Raw genomic sequence first — 11,207 nt, forward strand, 5'->3', positions numbered from 1 at the left:
CGATTAGTAGAAAAGCACATGGTAGAGTGAATCTACTATCCTGTAAGCAAAGCTGAGGCAGTGATGGAGCAAAATAGCTTATCTACAGCAAGTCAGCAGGAAGTTTTATTCTGTCACCTCTCTTCATTAATCTGTACACATGACTGCTTGGAGAGACAGTGAGTTGATTAGGTCTGCAGCACCATCAACATGCAGACACTCATCACTACTTCTCATTTTCATATGACCCAGATGGTGTAGCTGCTTGACTGCAATTTTCCTTTATATGTGTTTTTAATAGGTTTCTTTTTTAGATATTGACTTTGCACCCTCTTATGGATATTTAAAGCCAAGCTGAATTAACTTCTCTTTTAGTTACAGCTTGAAGTAACCACATATTGAAAAAAGAAAAACCTTGTATATAATTATTTTTAAAATGTATGTTTTCTAATTATCTCTGTACATAAAAAAACCTCATTTGTCCAAATTATTAGTTAACTGGTTTCTGTGATGTCCTAAGGAAATATAGTTGACATATATCCCCAGGATACAATTGAAGAAATGGAGCCAAAAAAGTCACTTCAAGGAGGAGTCAAAGAAACGAAATTAAATCATAGACAGGACCTTACTATTAATCTGATCTGATTAACTGTTTTTACAAGTGAGAAAAAGTGAGGAGCATTGAAATTACTTGATTGAATTTACACACGGAGTGAGTAAATTCCTAGAGTTACTTTTTGCCTTACCTTCTTGCTCAAACTTAAGATGGTCTACCCACTTGGGGGACACTGTGCCTTGAAACATAGTGTCTCAAACCCACTTTGTGTGGGAAGCCCATTGCCTTCACCATAAAGTGTGCAAATTCCCAAAGGTAGGACCACCCTCTGGTGCGTGTGCATCTCCAGGCAAATAGTTTTTGTGTGACCTCTGTTCATATAAACAGTTTGATTTAAAATAGATTACAAAATTCATGGGCCTATCTGAAATATAGTGATTTATTGATGAAGGTTTGGAATAACTGAGTAGAGAAGAGCAACTTACATGGCTGTGTATTGTCAAATCAGTGCACATGAAGATTCTTTATAGTGTTCAGGCATCAGTTTCTATTCATATGAGTCCAAGAAACATGTTTTTATTGTTAAATGTACCCTTTCTGGTTAAATTAATTTATTCCACTGTAAAAAAGAGCAATGATCTTACAACTCACAATGCCAAGACTCTTTAAAACCTATTTGTATTGAAACAAAGTAGATATTTTTGCTTCTGCAGTTCCCTAGTACCATTTATTTAAAGGCAGTTACATCATTACTTATAGTGCTGCATCAACCAGCATGCTGCCTATAAAGGCTGATTTCTACCGACTGACTCTCTCAAAGGTTGTTAACTGTGCTTGATTGAAGATGACCGTAAATGCAAAGGAATGTGAATATTGTGTTCTGGTCGTGTTAAAATACTATTCTAACGCTTATGCATAAACATAGGATGACACGTCATCTAGCCATGACTTCTCTTAAAATCTTTAGGCTCTAATTGTTGTTCCTAGAATTTAACCTTTTTTAATGTTGATGGCATACTAGCCTTCCATATGCCATGACAAGCAGAAAGGTTAGGCAACCAGCCAATGGGAAGAACAAGAATAGTTGTAGTCTGTCTGTATCTCACCTAGCATGGCATAAGACCAACCTGGAAGAACACAGAATAACAACATCAATTGTAGAAAAGAGAGAGCATTGATTGGAATAGTCCACTGACGTTGCAGAGCTCTTGTGGGAGGTAGGTGTGGGCACCCCTGGACTACAGCCTGAGATATGGTGTGGAGTACATAAATGGGGGAGGTGAGCATCCTGGGTACTGGCTGTGGGAGGTGAGGCTAAGGGATGCCTGCCACCACTCTTTCCACTTTGGAGTATGTAGACTGGAGTTGCCACTGTAATTAGAATATTGACACGTGCAGAGCTCCAACCCAAAGGTCACCATTGGACCATTGGTAGTCCCTGCCCTGAATTTTTTCTACCTAATGAATAAGATACTCAAAATATCACATAAGCACCATTCTGGTGGCCCACTCTTACACAATCTAATGAAAGACATCTTCTACTGGTTAACAGGAAATCTCTACTCACTAGACTATTCCCCAAAACTGGGTCCACACTCCTGAAATGGAGAGCTAGGACTCAAAATACTACAGGACTTCATAAGTTTTGACAAAGGTGTGGCAAAACATACTGGGCCCCTCTGAAGCATGGAGTCCAAGGTGATGGTCCCACTTGCTAGGACAATTATCTAAGTACAGTACTACCCATGGGTTTACATTCATCCTAGCTACCTCTGTCTTTGGCTTAAAATTTCTTCTGTTACTGAATGTTTGATCCCCATTCCTATTTTGTTTCTGGCTGATGTTTCTGTTGTTTGTTTGACTTAATTCCACTTTAGCATTGGCCCAAATACATTACTTCATTTATTAAGTATTTATTGCATACCTTATATTTGTCACTAATAATTATAGACACTGGGGAAAGAGCAAATATCAAAACGCCCTCACCTTATAAAGCAGAATTCCCTCCCACTTACATCCCAGTGGGAGAGGTATGTAACAAGATAAATAAATAAAATGCATAGTATACTAGCTATAAATAAAAGCTCTTTATAAGAGAAAAAATAGAGAATCGTGGGATGATATGTTCTGGGGGTGAGAGAAATATAATTTAAGAAGGACAGCCAGAAAGGACCTGGCTGAGAAGGTGATACTGCAGTAAAGACTGAAGGAGAAAGGGAGAAAACCATGCAGATGTCTGGAGGAAAAGCAAGTTCACAGGCCCTCAGGCAAAGATATGTTTGCCGTATTCAGGGACAGTGAGGAAGCCAAGCTGATGGAACAGAGTATGAGGGGAGGAGTCGTAGAGGGTGAAGCCTGAGCAGTCCGCTTCATGGGGGTGCAACCTGTGTAGTTACATAGGACCCCATGCTCCCAAGAGCCTCATACTGAGTTTGATGCTTTGCTGTTGCCATCTTGAAATGTTTACCAGTTTTGTTGTTGAACTTGTGTTTTTTAAGTGAAGTCTGATGGGGAAATGGAACATGCATGTGGGCAGAAGCGATATAACATGCAAGTCCACAGTTTTTTGCAATCACATTCATGTAGTACAGGAGTCACAATACCTCATGAACACAGGATACCAGTGGACTAAGGCATGGGCATTCAGCAAGACTCAAAGCAATGTAAGGTAGGAGTGAAATATCTATGATTTAATAAGTGGGGCACTGACAGTCTTGAAAAACCCAACTTTCTTCTTAAACTAGAACTTGCTTTGAATGCAGAAATAAGATGGCTGTGTAATAAAAAACACAAGCAACCATACAACTCTATCATATCTTTCTTACTCATTTTATTTCCCTGTATTAGCCAACTACTTCCATGGCAATGATGACAGAAAGAAAAAAATGGGCAATCGATAGCTCTGTTTCTTTGTCTTTCCTTATTCATCAGTGAACTGAAGGTAGAGAATACTAGTAAAATGGGAGCATATCAAGAAGTGAAATAAACCGTTGAATTAGTTTTCTAAAGTGCTTCCACTGTTCTGGAAGAATAAAATATATACACATGTACAAGTTATAAAACATATGTTGTTTAATTTCAGTGTTTCTGTACATGACTTAAATGCTCTTATGTTTGCATTAAAACTAGCATTCACAGTATTAAGATGGACAGTAAATCTTATGCAGTAATAATTTAAAAGTTAATTATTGTTTACTTAGAATGACAATAACAAAAACATGACAAGTTGAGAGACTGGTGAAGGAAGAAAGAGAAAAGCTTTATATTTAGCTATCTTTAATAACACCTTTTTCAGATTTAGAATAAGTGTGTGTGTATATCTTTAGTTTGTACTGGGCCTCATAAATGGGTAGCTGACCTTGCTGAAAAGTGAGAATTTTCAGGCCACATGGAATTTTTTCTGTAATTGCATTAAATTTCACTTTTATTCTAAGATCAATAATAAACATTAGAGTTTTGAGAGAAGAAATGACATAAACCGTCTTATGTTTTAAGAAGATCCTCTGGCTGCTTGGAATACTTTTCTTAGGGGCAAGAATAGAAGCAGGAAGATCAATTAGGTGTCTCATATACTAATTCAGGCAAGGGATGATGGTGGCTGGAATTGGGTGATACAAGTAGAGGTGGTGAGAGGTTGTCAAGATCTCCATGTACGTTGTAGGTAGTAAATATTATAGGCTATCCAGTTGGATGAAGTTGTCAAAGAAGAGACTGATTAAATTTCAAGGATGTAGACCAAAGCAAGTGGGAGCATTCAGGTAGAAATTACTGAGAAGTAGAAGACTGCAAAAGAAGTGGGTTTTATTTTTATATTTTGTGGGAGAGGGGATGCCAGCAACTCTTTTGTGAACATATTAAATATTTCATATCCCTTAGATACCCAAGGAGAGATAGGTAGTAGGCAGATGGATATTGAGTCTGGATTTTGGATGTCTGGACAAGAGGTGTACATTTGTGAACCATTCATCAACAGATTGTGTGTAATGCCATGAGATTAGAGAAAATCACTAAGGCGTGCGTGTATGTACAGTAGACAAAAGACCTAAGGACTAAACCCTGGGCCTCTCCAGTGTTTAAAGATAAGGCAGTTAAGGAGGAAACAGGTAGAAAGGTAGAAAGAAAACCAGGATGTTGAAGTCTCTAAAGCCAATTGATAAAAAAAAAAAAAAAAAGTGATTTATCTGTTAGTATACTTCTTCTCACCTCAGGTGCAGAGGTTTGAGTTAATCATATTCACCAGTGCATTATAGCACACTGTCATGATTGGTCTTTGTGAATTCCTATTGTTTAATTAATTTGTTTATTACTTACATTTCATTACCTCACTCATTCCTCTGCTCCAATAGTATGTGTATACTTTACATGTTGTTTCTATGTACTGTAAAATGGATATAATTATCTGAGTGCATTGGATTTTTAACATGAACAATATCATATAGATGAGAAGTTAGATATCTCATTCAGTCTCTCACTTTTTTTCAGTAAGCTTTGTGTTCTGAAAACCTGGTCATCTTATACATCTTGCAATTATTCTTAACTGTTCCATCATACTCCAAAGGGTGCATCGTCAAAGAAAAATTGCAGTGGATGGAATTTAAAAGGCGAGGAAAACCTTATCCAAGACTATTGCAATAGAAGTCAAAACTACTGCACTAGAGGAGAGAGATTAAACTCAACTCCCCAGAAACAATAGGCGAGAGAGTTTCTAAACCCTGCAGTGAGCTAGTGGAAAAATGTTTGAGGACTTTAAGGGGAAATTGATCAATGTGATTAGGTCATCTGTATTTGCTAGTTGTCCCTTATCTAAATTAGGCCCCTATCCTCCCACAGGGACTGGGAGATAAGGACACTATATTCTTTAACGATTACATTTCAGAAGGATGGCTCCCCAGGTCCTTGAGAAAGACATTTCTGGGTAAGCAGGAGAGAAGATTTACATCTCACAAGAGAAGAGAATTTAAAATTGCAAGTTTTCTAATGTAAATAATCTTTAAAAAAAAGGAGGTAAAGGGCTTAGCAGGAAGAAATCTCTCCAAAGTTTAGACAAATCAAGGAGAAAGTTAAGGCTATCTTGATCAGCAGCTACCACGTTTTAACTATCCATTTTTCAGAGATAAGCAGTAGGTTGCTTCCACAAATAATGGCGTGATAAACATACTTGATTGCTGTTCACACCCTTCAGCAGTGCATGAGAAGTCCTTCAAATTCACATTCCTAACCCCATCCATTACCCACCTTGTTGTGTTACATTTCTAATATGTAAAAAGAGACAGCTCATTGTTTTGTTTTTTTTTTTTTACATTTGTATTTATCTAAATACTAATGGTTATCAGTATCTTTTGGTATATGTGTTAGCTTCCTGTGTTTTCTCTTCTATAAATTATCAGTCATAACGTTTGTGCATGTTCTTTTCTATCAGGATTATTTTGTCATTGCCATTTTTATGAATTTGTAGTTCTTCTATCTTCTAGACTAACACATTGGCAATGTTAGAGATAGAAAATACCTTCCCCATTCTGTTTTCTATTGACTTTGTCCCAGGTGTCTATTGCATAGAAATTCATAACTTTGCTGTAATCAAACACAGATAGTGTCTTTGCCTTGATGGGTTCTTTTCAGGTTTTCATATGAAATCTTTCCCCATCCCCACATCACAAAAAATATTATTCTATATTTTTCTTAGCTTTATAATATTTCCTTTAATGTTTGTTTATTTAATCTATGTAAAATTTAACTAGTCATCTCTTGGTAGCCATAGAGGATTAGTTCCAAGATGCCCAAGCCCTTATATAAGATGGTATTTTAGGGAAGAATTCATATTTATTTTTCTCCATATTGTATGTCATTGATTCTATACCATTACTAAAGTTTTCCCTTTGTTTTGTGTTTTATTATATATCAGGCTTCTGAAATTTTATGGATTTGCTTTTTAGCTCTGTAATAATTTTTCACAGTTCAACTGGGTTTTTTTTGCTCTCATTCCATATTTATAATAATTCGTTCCATATCTTAATATGTCATAGAACATAATTTTCATCTTTATCCAATTATTTTAGATTGACATGTCTATTTTAGAGCCTTAAATTCTCCATATAAACTTTAAAGTGAGTTTATAGAATTTCTTAAATTACAAAATTAATTACTCTCACTTTGCTTATCTTTCATAATCTTAAGTCTTCAAAAAAAATATTGATTAGTTATTTTGTAAAACGTACCTCAGTTGGGTTTGTCCAATGTTTTCTCATAATTGGCATTAGGTTCTGCATTTTTGGCAAGAATACCACATAGATGATGCTGTCTTTTCAGTGCATTGTACTAACAGGTTATGATATTGAGTCTTCTTATTACTGGTGATGTATACCTTGATCATTTGGTTAAGTTATTGTCTGCCAAATTTCTCCACTGTAAATTCATTATCTTTCTCTTTGTAATTGATACTTAGTATCTTGTGGGAGATACTTTTGTTACCGAACCAAACTAGGGTACACTAGCCCACGTGCAGCAAAGCCAATCTACTGACACCAGGTTGTGGTGAAGGAAAGTGCAACACTTATTGCAGGATGCCAAGCAAGGAGTTCAGGATGGCTAGTACTCAGAAAGCCCCAACTCTCTGATGGGTTTCTGCAAAGCATTTTTAAAGGCAAAGTGAGGGAAGAGGAGTCCAAAGGTATATGATCAGATCATGCACAATTCTCTGATTGGTTGATGGTGAGGTAACAGTGCAGTGTCACAGGGGTTAACATTATCAATCCTTAGGCTCCAGTATGTCTGGGGCCTATGTGCTCATGATCATCAAGTAGTTAATTTCTTCCATTTGATGGTGGCTTTAGCATCTGTAAACCAACTCAGGAAATGTGCATCAGATTGTATTATCTAAGTACTTCAGAGAGGAGCTAAAGCAGAGGATATGGGGGAGGGGTCCATTTCGGGAAAGTCCCATAGAGTCCAGCTCTATGGGTTACACTTTGAGACTATACAATTGTTCTTTCTCCTCATACTTCCAACCACTAATTTTAGCATCCAGTGATGGATCTTGTCAACAGCATTTATTACTGTGAAGCTTGCTTAATCATGATAATTTTCTGTTCTTGCTAATTATTTCATAGTTACGTAAGATGTTAACATTTAGGAAAGCGGGGTAAGGAATATAAGAAAATTCTTGGTATTATTTTTGTAACTTTTCCATAAGCCTAAATATACTTAAAAGATAAAACAGGGGCTTCCCTGGTGGCTCAGTGGTTAAGAATCTGCCTGCCAATGCAGGGGACACGGGTTCAAGCCCTGATCTGGGAAGATCCCACATGCCGCGGGGCAACTAGGCCCGTGAGCCACAACTACTGACCCTACGCGTCTGGAGCATGTGCTCCGCAACAAGAGAGGCCGCGACAGTGAGAGGCCCGCGCACCGCGATGAAGAGTGGCCCCCGCTCGCCACAACTAGAGAAAGCCCTCGCACAGAAACAAAGACTCAACACAGTGAAAAATAAAAAAATAAATAAATTAAAAAAAAAAAAAAGATAAAACAAATATAAAATAAAAGAAACTAAAATTTTACTTGGGTTTATATTTATATTTAGGTTAATTGTTAGTTAATTTGAGGAAAATTAGCATCTTATGTCAACTAACACCTTATACTTTTGGTTGTCCCATCCAATAGCATAATCCTACCATCTTTTATAAGTGAACAGTTTTGTGGACACAAAAATGATGAATTTTTTCAAATGCTAATTCTATGACAAAACAGGTGCAAATTTAAGTTTGATAATTTAATTTAGCAATGTGGAGGTTATTGGTGTCCTACCTAAGGAACATTTCAGTGGAATAATAAGGTTGAAGCCTAATAAGAACATGTTCAATAGAGAATAGTGAGAAAGGAATAGGAAACAACACACACACACAATCATTTCAAGAAAGTTTTGTGTAAAGGAAAAGAGAGTTCAGATCAGTAGCTGGTAAGATAAATGGAATTAAGATGTTTCTTTCTCTGTATCTTTTTCTTTTTTTATATTACAGAGGAAATATAGCACAGTTCTATACTTGATAGTAATCATCCAGGAGAGAGGGAAAGTTTGATATGGATATAAAGGGCAGAAATAATTGGAGCAATTTCTTCAATAGTATCCAATACAAAAGTGGGAGCTTGGCTAACTAAAGGAAGGAGAGACCGGTCAGTATTGTTGACGGTTTTATTTAAGCCATGTTCTATTATCCTAGTGCAGGCAAGACTAAACAGAAAGCTGGATTTGGCAGTTTTGTGTTTGTTTGTTTGTTTAAAGAGTGTTTGTTTGTTTAAAGAGTGTAATAAAATAAGGATTCAAATTCTTGAGGGTAAATACCAGTAAATAATTATGATGGTTTATTACAAAATTTAAGCTTGGAAGATGAGATGTGAGAACATAAGGTTGGGGACAATAAAAAAAGAAAGTGGTGAGATCAGTGTGTTATAAATTTCTTTAAAGTCAAAGGTTTATGACAATTGGAGTATTAGAAGGAGGGAGATTTTCATGTCTTTGAGTTTTACTTATAGGGTTTTATTTCTCCAATTATATGAACTAAGCTTTTGCCTAGGAATGTAGAATCAATTGTAATTAATTCTAGTTTAAAATAACAATTCTTTTCAAGGTGTAACACTCATATTTCTTCTACAAAATCAAGCTTTGTAGAAGGTATGAGATAGATGATAGAAAGGTAGGTGGGAGGTACATAGATAGTTAGACACATGGAGTTTTTAGATAATATGTATCACACAGGAGATCATCTATGCCTAAAATATTATAGGAAAAGGCTTTCTTATAACTTTCAACATATCTATCTCTGTTTATTGTGGTTTTCTCTCATGGAAGTTAATGTGCTTTATGTCATTACAAACAATAACTTTTACTTGACCAAGTTTTTTTGTCTTGTATTCTACAACAGAACTAATATTTCATGAACACACACGCACCCGCCCCCCCACCCCACACACACCCCTTGGAAGATATAATTGTTCAGGTGTAAATGTATTGGAAATCATTCTGACATATCTGTTTTTACTGTTTGCTCACATAATATTTTCATATCTTGGGCATTGATATTACTGCCTTGCAGTCCATTTATATACTTAACTATCTCTCCAGGCCACTATCATTCTTATACACGGCATAGACAGTATCTTAATATTTATGGTTCCAGCATTAAGCCAGTGCTGGGCACATGGGAGGTACTGAATACTTATTTGCTGGATAAATAAATACATGAATAACATGAATCAATAAAAAGAATGAAGCCAAGAAAAATCCTGAAGAAATACCCTAGAAATAATATGAAGTATCTTATGCTTGTAAAGCACTAATGTATGATGAACTAATGAGTGTTTTTTACCTTATCAAATTAATTAGCTTTATTAAAGCTACAGGTAATACAGTTTTACTATAGTCTTCATGAACTCTGCCAGGTTTTTCATTATTTGGTGAAGTATCAAATTAGCAATTAGAGATCTCTGCTAACAACTTGAATAAAAACAATGGGATTTGCTCTACAAAGTTTGTAACAATGACCAGTAATGTATAAACAGTGTACCAAATCCTGCTGTAATAATGGAGTCATTTTTGGTCTCTATTAGTCCATGCCCTACTTAAATTCTTTTTTTTTTTTTAACATTTTTATTGGAGTATAATTGCTTTACAATGGTGTGCTGGTTTCTGCTTTATAACAAAGTGAATCAGCTATACATATACATATATCCCCATATCTCCTCCCTCTTGCATCTCCCTCCCACCCTCCCTATCCCACCCCCTCTAGGTGGTCACACCTACTTAAATTCTAATGTGAGATAGTTTGTTTTAAAGTTAACCCAGTTACTCTGAAATCCTAGGATCCTGTCTCATGATATTAAAGATTTGTTTTTCTAAAAATAGGCCAGAAAATCTTTCCAAAGTGTAAACCAAGAAAAAGTTAGGTGCCTATATGTGCCTAAATAGGAGATATATATATATATACCACATATATATAGTTTAGGGATAATTTTCTCAAAAATTTATTCTGCTTTTATTTTGAGCCCACATAACAATATTTACTGATCTTTATCGTTGTTATTACTGCTTGGAATTTTAACTATCCACTGATATTTCTCACCCTGCCCTTCCCACACTTACTAATGGTATGGACTGCATCTTATTACTTTTTTGTAACCACAACATTTAGACTTGTATTGAACATATGGTAGGAACTAAATATGTATCTGCTGGATGAATAAATTAATGTATGACATGCATGCATAGAAGAGGCACCCCAAGAAATAGCTTGTGCAAAAATTCTAAAAATAATATAAAGTCTTATATTTGTAAAATACTTTTTAGTATTTTAGGCATGACGAAAAGGTATGATGAAATGATGAACTCATGGCTTGTCTTTTCCTTATAGTTTGTTTTTCTCAGTGAAAGGAAAACAAACAACTTTATGGTTTATTTCAAAAGATCATTAGTATGGGAATTAAAAGGGGATAAAAGCTGATTTAATGGAAAGAGAAGAAAGAATGCAAAGCAGAACACTGAGGAGGAATTTTTTTAAAAATCTTTCTTCAATACTATCTTGAAGTGTAGGAAAACCAAATTCCATGATGAAGGATGGAATATGACATACAACATTTTCTTTTTCTTTCTTATGTTCAAGTGTTTCTATCATTAGACATAAAA

This window comes from Balaenoptera physalus (assembly GCF_965194825.1).
Source record: "Balaenoptera physalus genome assembly, chromosome: 17".
Classification (NCBI taxonomy): domain Eukaryota; kingdom Metazoa; phylum Chordata; class Mammalia; order Artiodactyla; family Balaenopteridae; genus Balaenoptera; species Balaenoptera physalus.